This window comes from Ursus americanus, chromosome 21 (genome assembly GCF_024610735.1).
Source record: "Ursus americanus isolate L20-20 chromosome 21, mUrsAme1.1.p, whole genome shotgun sequence".
Taxonomy (NCBI): Eukaryota; Metazoa; Chordata; class Mammalia; order Carnivora; family Ursidae; genus Ursus; species Ursus americanus.
The window spans coordinates 53,957,638-53,973,662 of NC_142147.1; the positions used below are offsets into that span (position 1 = coordinate 53,957,638).

Genomic DNA, 16,025 nt, shown 5'->3' on the forward strand with positions numbered 1-16,025 from the left:
GATAGCCAGTGTCGGCTGGACCCCAGGGAGGACGTGGTGCTGCTATGCCTGCCCACACCCAACACCCCTGGGAGCCCTGAGGACTGAGGCTTGGCATTGAGAAAGCTGGTCTGTTTCCTGAGCAACTTAGCTGAAAGCTGGACGTTTTGGGAAAGGGGAGGGGGGTTTTGAGGGGAGTCAAGCTCCTGTGAGGGAGGGAGCATGCTGGGATGGAAAACAGCAGCTCGGTGCCACCAGGGGTGGCAGCAGGAGAGCCTTCCAGTCCCAGGTCTTTACTGGCACCTGGTGGCCCCACCCAGCACCTCCTGGAGTCCAGGGTACTGGAAGCCTCACAGTCTGCACTTGGAACTTTCCGTATAGTTCCTTTCCCACTTTCACTGGGGGCACGGCAGGGGCCAGGTCCTGGGTGGTGGCATCTGGGTCACACCAGCAGAGTGATGCTTCTTGAAAATCAAGCTGATATTTTTGTTTTCCTGTACTTCCTTGCAGGTGTATTCCTTCAGGGTTTTAGATGGAGCTCTTTTTAACACTTTCTCCCAACTTAGTATGAATTTGATCACTTTTAGGGTAGAGGCTATAGCTTTGGAAAAATCATCTCTTTAATTACTCCACCCTCCTTTTTAAGTCCTCTTCCCCCCTGTTTCACCTTCCTTTCAAATATTAAGTCTGGGGCAACCAGAGGATAAACCCCAAAAGGAAAGTGATTTCTTTTCAATGGGCATCTTCTGTGAGTTTGGGGTGAGGCACTAAGGTCGCGTAGGTGTGCAATGATCGACTGCTGTGGGCCATCAGGTTTCAGAGGTTACCTGTCACCCTGAGGCCATCTGTCCCCAGTTTCCTCTCACCCTTGCACACTCCCACCCTTCTGGCCTTACTGAATTATAGTGCATAGAGTGGAGAGTGGGCAGGAGAACCAGGCTGATTTTTTAAGTATGTGGCAGTGTTCTTTGGCGATCTTCAGGCAGATTTTTAAGAGCTGAAAGAAAAGAAAGTTATTTGCCTTACAAATTAGCATCAGTGTTCCTTTCTTTTTTGTCCCCTCTCCCTGTAAAGACAGAAACTTGAAATTGTTTGGCGCTAGGTGTTTTTTGTTTGTTTTTTTTACTGCTAATTATTAAGTTTTCAAAATTTAAATTCCAGTTAACATACAGTGTAATATTAGTTTCAGGTGTACAATATGGTGATTCAACACTTCCATACCTGGACAAGTGCATTCCGATCCATCACATGTTTAGCCCCCCCCCCCCGAAACCATTAGTTTGGGCTCAATAGTTAAGTCTGTTTCCTAGTTTGCCTCCCTTTTTTCCCTTTGCTTATTTGTTTCTTAAGTTCCACATACGAGTGCAATCATATGCCATTTGTCTTTTTCTTACTGGCTTATTTCACTTAGCATTATATCCTCTTGCTCTATCCATGTTGTTACAAATGGCAAGATTTCATTCATTTTTATGGCTGAATAATTTTTCATTGTATACACACACCATATCTCTTTTATCCATTCATCTGTTCATGGACACAGGCTGCTTCCATAATTTGGCCATTGTAAATGATGTTGCAATAAACACCAGGGTGCATATATCATTTTGAAAATTACTGTTTCTGTATTTTGCGGGTAAATACCCAGCAGTGCAATTAATGGATCATAGGGTCATTCTATTTTTAACATTTTGAGAAAACTCCATACTGTCACAGTGGCTGCACCAGTTTGCATTCCCACCAACAGTGCAGAGGGTTTCTTTTCTCTCCACGTCCTCACCAGCTCTTGTATTTTCCTGCTTTTGATTTTAGCCATTCTGACAGGCATGAGGTAATAGCTCATTGTAGTTCTGATTTGCATTTCCCTAATCATGAGTGATGTTGAGTATCTTTTCAAGTATCTGCTAGCCATCTGGATGTTGTCTTTGGAGAAATGTCTATTCATGCCTTCTGCCCATTTTTTAATTGCATTATTTGTTTTTTGGGTGTTGAGTTGTATCAGTTCTTTATATATTTTAGATACTAACCCTTCATCACATATGTCGTTTGCAGATATCTTCTCCCATTCCATAGTTGACTTTTAGTTTTGTTGATTGTTTCCTTCACTGTGCAAACCTTTTTATTTTGATACAGTCCCAGTAATTTATTTTTGTTTTTATTTCCCTTGCCTAAGAAGCCGTATCTAGAAGGCAAGCATCAGAGAAATCACTGCCTCTCTTCTAGGATTTTTATGGTTTCAGATCTCACATTTGGATCATGAATCCATTGTGAGTTTATTTTTGTGTATGATGTAAGTAAGTGGCCTAGTTTCATTCCTTTGTGTGTAGCTGTCCAGTTTTCCCAACAACATTTGTTGAAGAGACTGTCTTTTTCCCATTGCATATTCTTGCCTCCTTTGTCAAAGATTAATTGACCATATAATTGTGGGTTTATTTTTGGGTTTTCTATTCTGTTCTATTGATCTATGTGTCTGTTTTTGTGCCAGTACCATACCGTTTTGATTCCTACAGTTTTATAATATAACTTGAAGTCTGGTATTGTGATACATCCATTAAAAAAAAAATGATTTTAATTTTTTATTTCCCGTCCCCTCCCCTCCTCGTTTTTCTTTTTCAAGAGTGCTTTGGCTATTCGAGGTCCTTTGTGGTTCCATACAAATTTTAGGATTGTTTGTTCTAGTTCTGTGAAAAATGCTGTTGGTATTTTGATAGGGATTGCATTAAGTGTGTAGATTGCTTTGGGTAGCATGGACATTTTAACAATATTTGTTCTTCCAGTGCATGAACATGGAATGCCTTTCCATTTCTTTGTGTTGTCCTTGGTTTCTTTCATCAGCGTTTTATAGTTTTCAGAGTAGAAGTCTTTCATCTCTTTTGTTAAGTTTATGCCTAGGTATTTTATTATTTTTGGTGCAATTGTAAATAGGATTGTTTTCTTAATTTCTCTTTCTGCTGTGTCATCATTGGAATATAGAAATATAACATTTCTGTACATTGATTTTTATATCCTTCAACTTTATTGAATTTATTTGTAAGTTCTAGTAGTTTTTAGTGGAGTCTACAGTTTTTCTATGTACAGTATCAAGTTATCTGCAAATAGTGAAAATTTTACTTCTTTCTTAGCAATTGGATGACTTTTTTTTGTTGTCCTATTGCTGTGGTTAGGACTTCCAGTTCTATGGTGAGTAAGGGTGGTGAGAGTGGACATCCTTGTTGTTTTCCTCACTTTAGGGGAAAAGCTCTGTTTTTCCCCTTTGAGTTAGCTATAGGTTTTCCATATAAGGCCTTTTATTATGTTGAGGTATGTTCCCCTTAAACCTACTTTGTTGAGGGTTTTTATCATGATTGGATGTTGTACTTTGTCAAATGCTTTTTCTCCATCTATTGAAGTAATCATATGTTTTTTAATACTTTTTCTTACTGATGTGATGTATCACTTTGATTTGTGAATATTGAACCACGCCTGCATCCCAGGAATAAATTCTGCTTGATCATGGTGAATGATTTTTTAATCTATTGTTGAATTTGGTTTACTAGTATTTTGTTGAGGATTTTTGCATCTGTGTGCCTCAAGGATGTTGGCTTGTATTTCTCTTTATTTTGTGGTGTCTTTATCTGGTTTGGTGTCAGGGTATTGCCTGTGAAGCCATCTGGTCCTGGACTTTTGTTTGTTGGGAGTGTTTTGATTACTAATTCAATTTCATTGCTGATAATTGGTCGTTCAAATTTTCTATTTCTTCCTGCTTCAGTTTTGGTAATTATATGTTTCTGGGAACCTATCCATATCTTCTAGGTTGTCTAATTTGTTGGCATATAGTTTCTCATAATATTCTCTTTGAATTGTTTGTATTTCCATGGTGTCAGTTGTTATTTCTCCTCTTTGATTTCTGATTTTATCAAAGTCCACTGTTTCTCTCTCTCTTTTTTTCTTTTTGATGAGTCCAGCCAGAGATTTATTGATTTTGTTGATCTTTCCATAGAAACAGCTTCTGGTTTCATTATTCTATTGTTTTCTTAGTTTTTATTTCATTTATTTCTGCTCTAACCTTTATTATTTCCTTCCTTCTGATGGTTTTGGGTTTTGTCTGTTCTACTTTTTCTAGCTCTCTCAAGTGTAAGTTGTTTATTTCAGGTTTTCTTGCTTCTTGAGGCAGGCCTGTATTGCTTTCCTGTTAGAACTGCTTTTGCTGCATCCCAAATATTTTTGACTTTTTTTTCATTTATATAAATTTTGATCTCTTCTTTGATTTCTTGTTTGACTCATTGATTGTAGCATGTTATTTCACCTCCTTGTATTTGTGCTCTTTCCAGAATTTTCCTTATGACTGATTTCTAGTTGCATAGCATTGTGGCTGGAAAATGTTGGTAAAAACGGCATATTTCGCATTGGTAGGTCTTCACATTTCACATTCCAGTTTGCATCCCTTGTACAGACAGGTGCACTCCTTACTTAGCTAAATTGCTTAAATTAAATTCTGGATCCAGTCCTGACCCCACATTTTGGATCCAGCCTAAGTTCCTGGATCCAGCTGAGGTCTCACATCCACTCACCACCGAGGACCGAGGACCGGGTCCTAGACCACAGAGTCTGGCTGGCCTCTCCAAGGAGCAGTGTCTCTACCTCTAGGACAAAACCGGTTTTAACGAAAACCGACCGTCTCACCTTGAGAAAACACAAACGTTAGCTTTCAACACAAGTGGCCCAAAGGACTATAGCTCTACCTCAGACGGTTGGAGACATCAACTTAAAATAGGCAGCACTCCTGTCCCACAAGACGCGACAGAAATTCAAAGGGTTGGAAAGTCCAAAAAAAGGCACGTCCTGGGGGCGGGCTGGAGGAGACCAGGCCCCACCCAGACCCCATCGAGCGGTCCTGGCCTCGGCCCTGAAGTTCCACAGCCAGGGGAATCCCAGGGGCCCGCCCACTGCCCGAAGCTCTCAGCCCAGCTTCCGCCTTGCCCCGCCCTTATCCGTTACCCTCCCATTACCGGAAGCGCTCCCCAAGCTCCGCCCTATCCCGTCTCCCGGAACTGCGGCCCAGTCATGGCCAGTGCGTAGGTCCGATTCCGGGAGCGCTCCTCCCAGGCCCCGCCCTCACACGGTGAGCGTCCAGGCAAGGCCACTTTCCACAACCTGCGTATGCCCGAGCGTTCCGTCAGGCACGCTCGCTCCTGGGTCCGCGGAGTTCGCGCACTGGCCCGAATCTTACCCGACCCCTCCCTTTGCCGGAAGCGCTCCCCTCAGATCACGCCACAGCCCCGCCCTTCCGCCAGCGCGCACGCGCAGTTTTTTACAGCCCAAATGGTCCCCTCAGCGGCTTGGTCGCTTAGAAGCTCACGACGGCTTCGACTGTTTTCGGTCCTTTCTGTTCTCTTCGTGAGCGTCTCAGTCCCCAGGCCTACACCCCTGGGGCCTGGGGTCTCCGCGCAGGTTAGAGTCCCCTCACCCGCGCCTCGCACCGCGGGAAGTCCGGCGTCGCGGAGAGACACACGGAGCTCTGCGCGGTAAGTCCGGCGTCGCGGAGAGACACACGGAGCTCCGCGGCTGGCGCCGCCGACCCCGAGGTCCTGGTGCGTTTCGGTTCACATCTTTCGGAGTCGGTCCCTGCCTGTAGTCTCCCGGCCCTCGGGCCTTCAGACGCCTCCTGCCGCGTTATCTCCGTGCCTCACGCCGTCCCTGGGCACCCCTCCCTCCCGGGCCGCGGGAGTCCAGGGACATGGGCGTGTGCGCCTCGCCCCCGCAGCCTGGCCCGGCTCGGCCCGTAGAGGCGCGGAGTGTGTCCCTGGCCCTGGGATTGCGCAGACCCCGCCGCCCTCCTGAGAACCCCTCCCGTGCAGCCCCGCATGTAGTGAGAGGACCCATGCCCAGGAAGGGCACCGTCTTCAGTGCGGGCGTTGGGGAGCGGGATTTAGGGCGGAAGATCGCGGGGAGTCACGGAGCAGGTCCCCTCCCCCACGCGAGGATGGGGGGGCCTTGTGGAGGCCGTGACTGCGGAAGGGAGGCGAGGACAGCGGCAGACGAGGGAGAGAGGGGGAGCAGGAGAAAGAGAATGGCGGAGGAAAGATCAGTGAGAGGGTCCGTAAATTAGAGACGACAAAATAGAGGATGCGGGAGGGACTTGCAGCGAGGCCGAAAGAGCGGAAGACGAGAACTCGGGAAAGTCGCAAGCGGAGAAAAGGAAAGAGCGAAATGTGGAGGAAGGGGAGGCGGTCCAGGAGAAGGGGAGCGGACTAGTAGGGGCCCTTGGTTAACAGAAATGGGGCAACAAGGGCGAGGCACTTAACAGGCAGTGGGAAGGAGAAAATGGTTGTGGGCCGGCGATGCGGGGACAGAGAGAGGTGGTAGGGATGACAGCCAAGAGAGAAACAGCTGTGCGAGAGCTTAGCCGGAGGGGTGCCAGTGAGTCGGGGCAGAGGGAACGCAACCGGGAGAGCAGAAGGGACACAGATGGGGACTGGGGGAGAGAGAGAGGCGGAAATCGATGGAGATGGGAACAATCAGAAAGCTTGGGCAGAAGGAGTTAAGGAAGGTGAAATAGGTTTCAAGAGTTCCTCGGACAGTGCAGGTGTAGGGAAGGGAAGAGAGAAAAGGGGAGAAAGCAAGGGAGGAGATGGGAGAGTCACAGGAAAGGAGAAACAGTGGAGAGAATCAGCAAAGAGACGTGAGCCGATTAATAGACAAATCCTTCCGAGGGAGAAAGAAGGGGAACCCAGATCTGGGTAAGTGGTGGTTAATGGGACATGGGTCTCCATAATGTGTTTATCTTTAAATTTGCTTGCTGGGTCATGATCCCAGAGTCCTGGAATCGAGTTCCTTATCCGGCTCCTTGCTCAGCACGGAGCCTGCTTCTCCTCCCTTTGCCTGCCTCTCAGCTTACTTGTGTTCTGTCTCTCTCTGTCAAATAAAGTCTTAAAAAAAAAACAAAACTGGGGGAAATTAAGTTAATATCTATTTCCAGGACCCAGGCATATATAGATACACACACACACACACACACACACACACACACACAGCTCCTCTCTTAGGAAGTGCGGCTACAGAGCCTGTGCTCCTAAGATTCCACTCAAACCCTCACAAGTGTCCACAGGAAACCTGGCCTGAGTCTCCCACAGCAACTTTGGCCCTCCATCAACCAAGGCTTGTGGACCAGCCCTCATGATGCCATCTGTCCGAAGGCACGCATGGATTAAGGCAGAGCACAACTCCAACCTGAGTCAGTGTCTATAGCACAGAGCAGTCCTTCCACCAAGCCTGCACTATCTCCCCACTTGTGTGTCCTTGCTGAGCCTTGTCCAGTGCTACCCCCTCCTTCCTGCTCAGACCCTTGTGCAGGAGCACAATGAGCTCCAGGCCACCCCCAGCTTCCCAAATCCTGTGCCTGTTGGAATCTAGATGTCGGCCAGCCCTGGGTGATCAGAGCCCTAGACCTGGTTGTGGTAAGGACAAATAACACAGGAAGTGTAATACTGTGAGCTCAAACTAAGGAAAAGATTTCCTTCACCTCTCTTTTCTTAGACTGTTCAGTTTAGCAATCTTGTAATTTCCTTCTCCATATCTTTGAAATATACATAAATCCTTTTAAGCTGAAGAGAGCATTTTTTTACTTTCAGGTCTAGGAATGCCTTTCTTTCTTTCTTTCTTTCTTTCTTTCTTTCTTTCTTTCTTTCTTTCTTTCTTTCTTTCTTTCAAGATTTTATTTATTTATTTGAGAGTGTGCAAGAGAGAACATGAGTGGAGGGGAGCTGCAAAGGGAGAGGGAGAAGCAGACTCTGCTGAGCAGGGAGCCCGACGTGGGGCTTGATCCTAGGACTCTGGGATCATGACCCTAGCCGAAGGCAGACGCTTAACCTACTGAGCCACCCAGGTGCCCTCTAGGAATGTCTCAGCTGCATGGGATCTAGCTCTTTGACATGTGATCACCAAGGGGGATAGCATGCCCACCCCTCAGTTTCTGCATGAAGGTAGGAGCCTAACTCCAGCAGGAGCAAGTTCCATGGTGCAAAAATACTTCCTGTCCTAAGGATGTGAGTTTACTTCAACTTGGAATAAAGCCAGTTAACACACGGATGGTCACCCCAAATATCAAATGCTATCAAATCCTCTTATTTGAGGCCTAATTGTTATTTATCTTGAGCACATGAATATAGTAAGTTGTATCTGCTTGGCTACATGAAAGGGTGAGATTTCTTTTGGTCCTTATCACTTGGTAAATTGCCTGTAACTGGCACCACAATTTGGTTTAATGCTTATTCTGTAATAAAAATGTTTTTTGGGGACACCTGGCTGGTATAGTGGGTTGGGTCTGCCTTCGGCTCAGATCATGGTCTTGGGGTCCTGGGATCAAGCCCTGCACTGGGCTCCCTGCTCGGTGGGGGACCTGCTTCTCCCTCTCACTGTGTGCGAATTCTCTCTCTCTCAAATAAATAATATCTTTTAAAAAAAAGTGTTTTTTCTTTCTCTTCTACGTTTGTCTGGAGGTTTTCTGGTTTGGGAGAAATTTTGCTTTTAATTCTGTTTCGCTCAGCACTGGCCAGAATTACCAGTCCCCACATAAACACCCAAGGTGTCCATCAAATCCCCTCTGGAAGGTCATTTCACAGATTATCTCCCCCCCCAATACTGTCTCAGGCTTCCAGCTCTAACCCACAGTTGTGCAGCACAGAGCTTGGATGCCCCAAAATCTTCATGTCTTGTCTATATGAGTCCTACTGTCTCTGCTAGAGCAAAGTTAGAGCAGATTCCCATGGAGACAATATCCCAGCATGGCAATCAGCAGTTCCAGCTCCTTCTAATGTGCAGACCTAAAACTGATTCAGACAGTAGGGCCTGGGAATCCCAAGGAGACAAGCATGTGTACCAAATTGGTCTGAGAAGCTAAACTGCCTCCATCTGTTGCCCAAATGCCCACGCACGTGCAGAGGGTGCCTGCTGCTGCTCCCCTGCCCCTGCAGAGACCTCTCACTGCAGCTCCAAATTTGGAGTCCACCGCTTGGGGATGGACAAGATGCCCTAGAGCATCATCTCCCCTCCAGGTTCCCTCCTATCGTTGTGACGACCACAAAGACAGAGGTACGAGCCCACCTAGGATCTGCATGCAGAGCCTGTTTTCCACTTAGGATTCATGAGAGAAGGTGAGATTTTTTTGTCTGAGGATGTCTGGATAATTCAGGGTAGATAATATTTTTTTTTTAAAGATTTTATTTATTTATTCGACAGAGATAGAGACAGCCAGCGAGAGAGGGAACACAAGCAGGGGGAGTGGGAGAGGAAGAAGCAGGCTCACAGCGGAGGAGCCTGATGTGGGGCTCGATCCCACAACGCCGGGATCACGCCCTGAGCCGAAGGCAGACGCCCAACCGCCATGCCACCCAGGCGCCCCGAGATAATATTTTCTTGAGCTTGAGAGATTGGAACAAAGACATAAAGCCAAAGGCCCTCACTGGAGTGGGACCCCAGTGTTGTCCATATTTTCTTCAATGACCTGGTGCTACTGATGGTCAGTTCAGAGCCAACAAGCATAGGCGTCAAAAGCAGCACTTTTCAGGGACACATGCCCTGCCTTGAGCCATGTCAAGAAGGGAGAAGATCCCTAGCCAAAGGAGGTCAGGACTCAGAAAATATCCAGAGCCATGACCACAATTAGACCTTTGTGTAAACTGTGTTACTGGAGTAGAGACATTGTACATAAGAGTACTGCTCAGGGACAGGTAATATCACACCTGTGTCCGAGGGTGCTCTCAGCCTAGCAGATGCCACCAACCCAGCCTGAATCTTCTTTTTATCACTTTGGGGGCATCCGGTCGGTCTTACTGAGGACACTCTCTCCAGCACCAGGGACTTAGGATTCGGTGGAATCTCCTGTGCAGACTGGGGCCAAGATGACAATAGACTTGAATTTGCTTCCATCTCAGAGGAAGTGGAGTGTCATTCAGGGTCCTCATCTTCCCCCATAGAAGGAATCTCCTTCATGGCACCCAAATGGGAGCCAGGTTCCTTGTACTGTGAGGAGGCTTAGAGTGTGCAAACTGATAGAGAAAGTGATGGTTTCTATTTAATATGGTCATTAGAAAAACAGGTGAAGAGCCATGGTCCCTACCAACCAGAGACTTTGTCTAGAGCAAATGGTTAAGTGGTTGAATTCAAGATTGTTGGGTCACTGTAAGGAAGGGGTGGTTTACAGGGGACTGTGGCTTCATTTCTGTGTGGTTTTGTGAGTACTGATGTGGTGCCTGAAAACCATCCACAAAGAAAAGCGTTTTTATTAGTAGTAGCAGTACTTGTATTTGTTAACCTTGTTAAGAATAAGATAAAGTTGACCCTTAAACAGTGTGGGGCTTTGGGGCTCCAACCCCACTGTGCAGCTGAAAATCAGTGTATCGCTTTTGAGTTCCCAGAAACTTAACTTTTTTTTTGATACGGAATGCTTCACAAATTTGCGTGTCCTCCTTGTGCAGGGGCTATGCTAATCTATGCATGTCTCTAATTCCAGCATACGTGCTGTGGAAGCAAACGCCCAAAAATTTAACTCTTGACAGGCTACTATTGACTGGAAGTCTTACCAGTGACATAAGCAGTCGATTAATACATATTTTTTCTGTGCTACAAGTAGAAGGATTTTCTTCTTTTCTGAGGCTGATATATATACCAAGAAGAAATTCGATGGGGGGACTTCTACCAAGAAGACAGCTAAAACAGAGATAATTTTTTGTATCAGAAAGAGTTACCTGCCTGGTGTGGCAAACATTTGTTTTCCAAACATTTGTTCTTTCCATTTTCCTGTGAATGTACTTCCCCCTTTTTGAAATTGTAAATCCGTACCCCCTTCTCCTTAGGTCAGAATGGCATATAAGCATCAGTCACCTGTCTTTGAGCCTCATATCTTCGGGATTCCTGTAATAAGAAACTAAATTTGTTTTTGTTCTATGAATCTGTCTTATGTTAGTTTGATTTTTAGACCAGCCAAAGAATCTTGATGCATAGAACAAAAAAAAAGCTGCTTTTCCTACACATTCATTCCAGTCACCAGGACAAATATAGCAAGACCACTTCATATTTTACAGTGAGAAACCAGTTAATATTTTCTAGAATGGCTAAAATAAAGGAAAAAGGTAACACCAAATTTTCTTGAAAATGTTGAGGGATTAAGAATTCTCATATATTGCTGATGGGAGGGTGAAAAGTACATGTACTTTGGAAAATTATATGGCAGTTACTTATGAAAGTAAACATTTACATACTGGAAGGGGAGCAGAATTTGTCATCCCAAAATAGGTCTCTTTGGCATAAGAATTATTTTAGGCTGGTTATTTTAAAGACAGAGCAAAGGAAAAGCTCTGAAACCTGGTAAAAGTTTCCTATTGGAAGAGACATTAGCATTTATAAAGGAAAGCTCCCATTTGTAAGGGTGTCTCCCTCAGTGTGTCAATCTCCAGAAACTTATCAGTGGAGAAGGTGTGGATCTAAATCTGGGTCATGTGTGGAGTGTCAGCACTGATCAGATCGTCGCTGGTGCCCTCCTCCCCACCCACCTCTGATTCTGTCATTTGGTTTAGGTGAAAACAACAGTGTTGTGTTAATGAAGGGCTCCAGGTGATTCTCAGTTAAGTCCAGGGTTAAGCCCGAGGGCTTCAGGTTATTTTTATGAGAGCTGAGAGCAGGCTTTAGCGTGGCTCAAGGTGAGGTAACATGGTCTCTGCTACATGAGTCTGGGAGGGTCAGGTCCATGCAGCACACGGTTCCTGTGCTGTAGCTGAATTTGTGGGCGTCTGTGGGAGGGAAGGCCCCCCAAACAGAAGAAAAAGTCAGGGATCGATCTCCAAGTAGGAGCTCATAGTTCCTGAATAGCTCCTGACCCAAAGGACTAGGAAGTTGGGCCTTTCTAAACTGCTAGGGGGCCGGCTAGCAGTTTGCAGGTGAAGAAGTTCTCTTGGTGACTTTAAAGGCATATTCTTCTGATGCAGCTGTGATATCTCCACAAATATCTTGTGAGAAAGAAAGCTAAAGGACCAGGCGAGGAAAAAAGAAATGGCCAGTTCTCAGATAAGCCTTGCATCGGGCGTCACAGGCCGTGTCATCTTTTTCTCCTGAATTTACCTGCATTTAGAAATTGCAAATGCTGGGTCCTCTAGTTCTGATGTTTCTGCCTCATGAGTGTTTTCACCTACTTTTTTAAGATTTTATTTTTAAGTACTCTCTCTACCCAATGTCGGGCTCGAACTCACAGCCCCGAGATCAAGAATCGCATGCTGCACTGACTGAGCCCAGTGCCCCTTCACCTATTTTTCAAAACCTTTTAAAAAATAATACTCAAGGTTAGGTCTTTAGAACGCTTCTCGCCTATATTTCACAGGCTTCTCTCCCTTCTCTCCAACCTGGCTTCCAGTAGGGTGACAACAGTCGTCACTTTGAATTAATGTCTTGCAACCATTGAAAATATTCCCTTTGTGACAGATCCACAGGGAAAAGCAGTTCCTCCTGTGGATGAAGTCAGATCCTGGGATATCAGTCAAGGAGAACATTTCACATTTAGGTTCTGTCTGGATGCTTTGTGAGCTCTGTGTAGATCAGGATTAATTAAATGGACAAATAAGCAGAATGGTTGGACAGTAGACCCAGAATAACTCAGAAAGTTTTGGAAAAGAAACAGTCTTGCTCTTTAGAATGTGAAAGAAAGATGTTCTATTTAAAATACGCTAGACATTACAGGACATGGGAGCTATATGTGGCTTGAAATTTGCATAAATCCACTGTTTGCTCGTAATTAGATTAATCTTCTGATTTCCTTTTGGGGGCCACAACAACACAGCAGTGATAACGTGTCCTGTGTGTCTCAGGCACTGATACCACTTTGCTTCCCTACAGCTGGTGTTAATTTTGTTTCCTTGGTTTGGCATTCTCTGGCAGATTGCTCCTCTATGCTGTTACTGTTTTCCCTTTTATCATTCATGCAGATGTGAGATGGATTTACTGAAAGATGTGCAGAAGTCTTCAGAATTAAAGTGGAAATTCCTTTCTTCTATGAGTTCCACTGGATAATGAAGGCTCTCACTTTTGTGCACTGGAGATACTTACTGACTTCTGGGAACGGTGGTTCTGAGCCTGTAAATTTCCATTTTACTCTACCCACATCCCAGACGTACTCTTCTCTTTGTACTTTCAGAAAAAGAAAACAAGGATCACATAATTAACATGTTCAAGTGTCTTAAAATTCTGAAACATAACATAGCACAAATGATTGAAACAAAAACTGTCAGTGAATACTAGACTCAGAAACTGGCTATATTTTTTTTAATATTCTGTGCATTTGTTTTTATCGTGTGAATAAAAGAAGCATCATCTTCCACAAAGTAGATACATAAATTTTATGTCATTGAAAATGTTCCTTAATTTAAATTGCCATGACCACTTCCCCACCCAACGTGGGGCTCGAACCCAGGACCCTGAGATCATGTAATTACTTTTTAAATGTATGGATGTGTGCATAAAATGTAAAAGGGAGACCGATTTTATGTGGATCCCTTCTTGTTTCCATCACTCTTCTCAGGTTTGACACCTGCTATGAACACTGCTTTTTTAGAGTTTTCTCTGTACATTGACCTGTGTGTCATTTGAGATCAACTCTAGGTTAGGTTACTAACCTGATCCCTTCCATGTACTGGATGTTTGACAAAATATTTGCATAAAAGTGGAAGAATAATACGTTTGCTCTCTTAGATTATTATTATTTTGCATTAGTTTATGAAAAATTGTTAGAATGCTATCTAGTAACTAGAAGAGCTCAAAAATATTGTTGCCATTCTTGCTATTCTAGTGAAACCTGTAACTGCTATAAAACCTGTTCGGTTCCAAGTCCTCCAAGAATTCTTGCCTTTGGGTTCTACCTCTTTGTTATTCAAAAATGTATCCCTTGGCCCATAGGCTACTGCCTTGTTAGAAATGCAGACCAGGATCCCACCCCAGAGCTCCTGAAAAGAATCTGCATTTTAACAAGATCTCCAGGGCACTCTTGTGAAATTCTCATTTACTTTAGAATTTGATATGTACATTTGTAACCCACCCAAATTTTCCCTCTAAGAGATAGACACAATTTATACTGTATGATATAAACACGGTACTCGGTGTGTATGCCTGTGTTTATGCCCTCATTTTACAATTTATCTTGGAGAAATACACAGTATTTATAATGGCTTTGTGGATCATTTGCCATCCTCCTAACGGAGCTAGAGAATACATTCGAGCATATTACCGTGCTAAAAATCGTCTTACTGCATAAAGCAAGAAACTCGTTTAAGCCAGAACCAGTTCTAATGTAACTGAATGAATATGCGTTCACTCCTTGCTGAGTCTCAGAAACTACCTCAGGTGGGGTTGTCACAGAAAGGAAGCTTTGTGTCAGATAAGCAGATCACAGGGAATAACTTCCAAAGCCTTGACTCCCCCAAGCAAGGGTGAATGGGTTCCTTTTATCTAGAGTTAGGATGAATATTTAGAAATGGGAGCCTTGTCATTATATGTAGATGTAGGGCATAAGTCGCACGTGCCCGTAAGTAAATAGTTCCTTACATACTTCTTATATTATGTAAATAAGGTGTGAGCAGAGATTTTAGTTTTGTAATGAAGCAAAAATGTCAGTCACTCTGTGGGTCACTCCATGGTCCATCTGTGTTGGTGTGAGTCAGGAGTTAAGCTCAAACTGGGCTGGGTGGTAGGGACCAGCACGAGCTCTTTGTAGTGGCAGTTGTTGCTACTTGTGGGGTAGTTTCTGTTTCCATCATAGGAGACTTTGCCCATGGGGTCTTTTCCCTGAAGTAAAAGATAAGGTGGAAGCACGAGGTTAAGTAAAACGTGGGACAAGTGTCGGAGGGTACAAGCAGGTGAGCAGTGAAGGTTAGGTCTCGGGGTCTAGCTGGTGACACTAACTCCCTCTTGATCTTAGGGACCACCGTGAACTCTGTCGATGGCCACTTGGTGACCGTGGTATGTCTTGCAGGGACTGCTGACATTCGGGGACGTGGCCATAGAATTCTCCCAGGAGGAGTGGCGATGCCTGAGCCACACACAGCGGGAACTCTACTCGGACGTGATGCTGGAGAACTACGGACACCTCCTGTTCTTGGGTGAGGATGACTCCTTCCAGATGTCCCAAGCCACACTCGGGGTTTCATTCTTCCTTTGAAGACTGTCTCTTGGAAGATTCCCCTGGGAATGCCTGGAATTCAGATCCCGACAGGGAAATAAGTAGGGGTTTGTAGATATAGAGAAAATCTTCAGGGTGTGTCCTTTTCAGCTGTATTTTCCCCTTCCTGAAGGGAACAGCATCACTTCTGTAGATTACTGGCAGTTCTAAACACTGAGTGGCATAAAATGATATTGCCCACATCTTCAGTTCCCTATTTCTACTCTTTATTATTGTATTAGTAGTACTTGGAAGTGGAGGTCAGGATGTGAACATTGGAAACACCTCCTGTGTGTCCTAAAGGGGCTTCTGGGCAACAGCTTTTGGGAAATCATTTTCTAGAATTCTACAATGTCCTGTCTTCTCTACTGAGCACAATTGTGGATTGAAAGAATCTCCAGCAATACTCTTTTTCCTTTTTTTCTAATAAACAGGTCTCGTTGTGTCAAAGCCAGACCTGGTCATCTTTTTGGAGCAAAAGAGGGAGCTCTGGGATGTGAGGAGAAAAGAGACAGTGTTCATCCACCCAGGTAGGTGGGAATGAATGAAACAGATGATGGAGGTGAGGCCCAAAGGTCCAGGAAGAAGCAGGACCTGAAAATATGATTTGGGGAGCTCTGCTTCTACAGAAATGATTGTGAGAAGCCTAAGTTCATTTCTCTTCATCTCACAGAGGGCCATCTGTCCAACACTATTGCGGTCTTCTGTCCTCTAAGAATTCTCCTTCGGCTCCAGTGATCTCCATCACGTCCTCTGTGCATAACAGAAAAAACCAAAAAACAAAAAACCTTCCCTTGGACTGTGAGGGCCTCAGTGATCTGTTTGCTTTTTACTGCTTCTGGGTATCTGGGAAAATCTGTGCACAGAGAAGAAC

General features: G+C 44.8%; 1 protein-coding gene and 2 pseudogenes across 3 annotated transcripts in view; 2 read left to right on the forward strand and 1 right to left on the reverse strand.

Moving 5' to 3' along the window:
- Window positions 1-10,385: 10,385 nt before the first annotated feature.
- Window positions 10,386-10,485, reverse strand: LOC123786912 (U6 spliceosomal RNA; annotated as a pseudogene).
- A 4,447-nt stretch (window positions 10,486-14,932) lies between these two features.
- LOC123786910 (KRAB domain-containing protein 5-like) lies at window positions 14,933-15,695 on the forward strand (annotated as a pseudogene). Its single transcript, XR_015728185.1, has 2 exons — window positions 14,933-15,092; window positions 15,586-15,695. The product of XR_015728185.1 is annotated as a KRAB domain-containing protein 5-like (transcript).
- LOC123786897 (KRAB domain-containing protein 5-like) overlaps window positions 15,590-16,025 on the forward strand; it is a 66,709-nt gene continuing 66,273 nt past the window's right edge. For both annotated transcript variants that reach the window (XM_045789231.2, XM_087871148.1), the window contains exon 1: window positions 15,590-15,681. The gene's annotated coding sequence lies outside the window, so the exon portion shown is untranslated. The remainder of the gene's footprint in view (window positions 15,682-16,025) is intronic.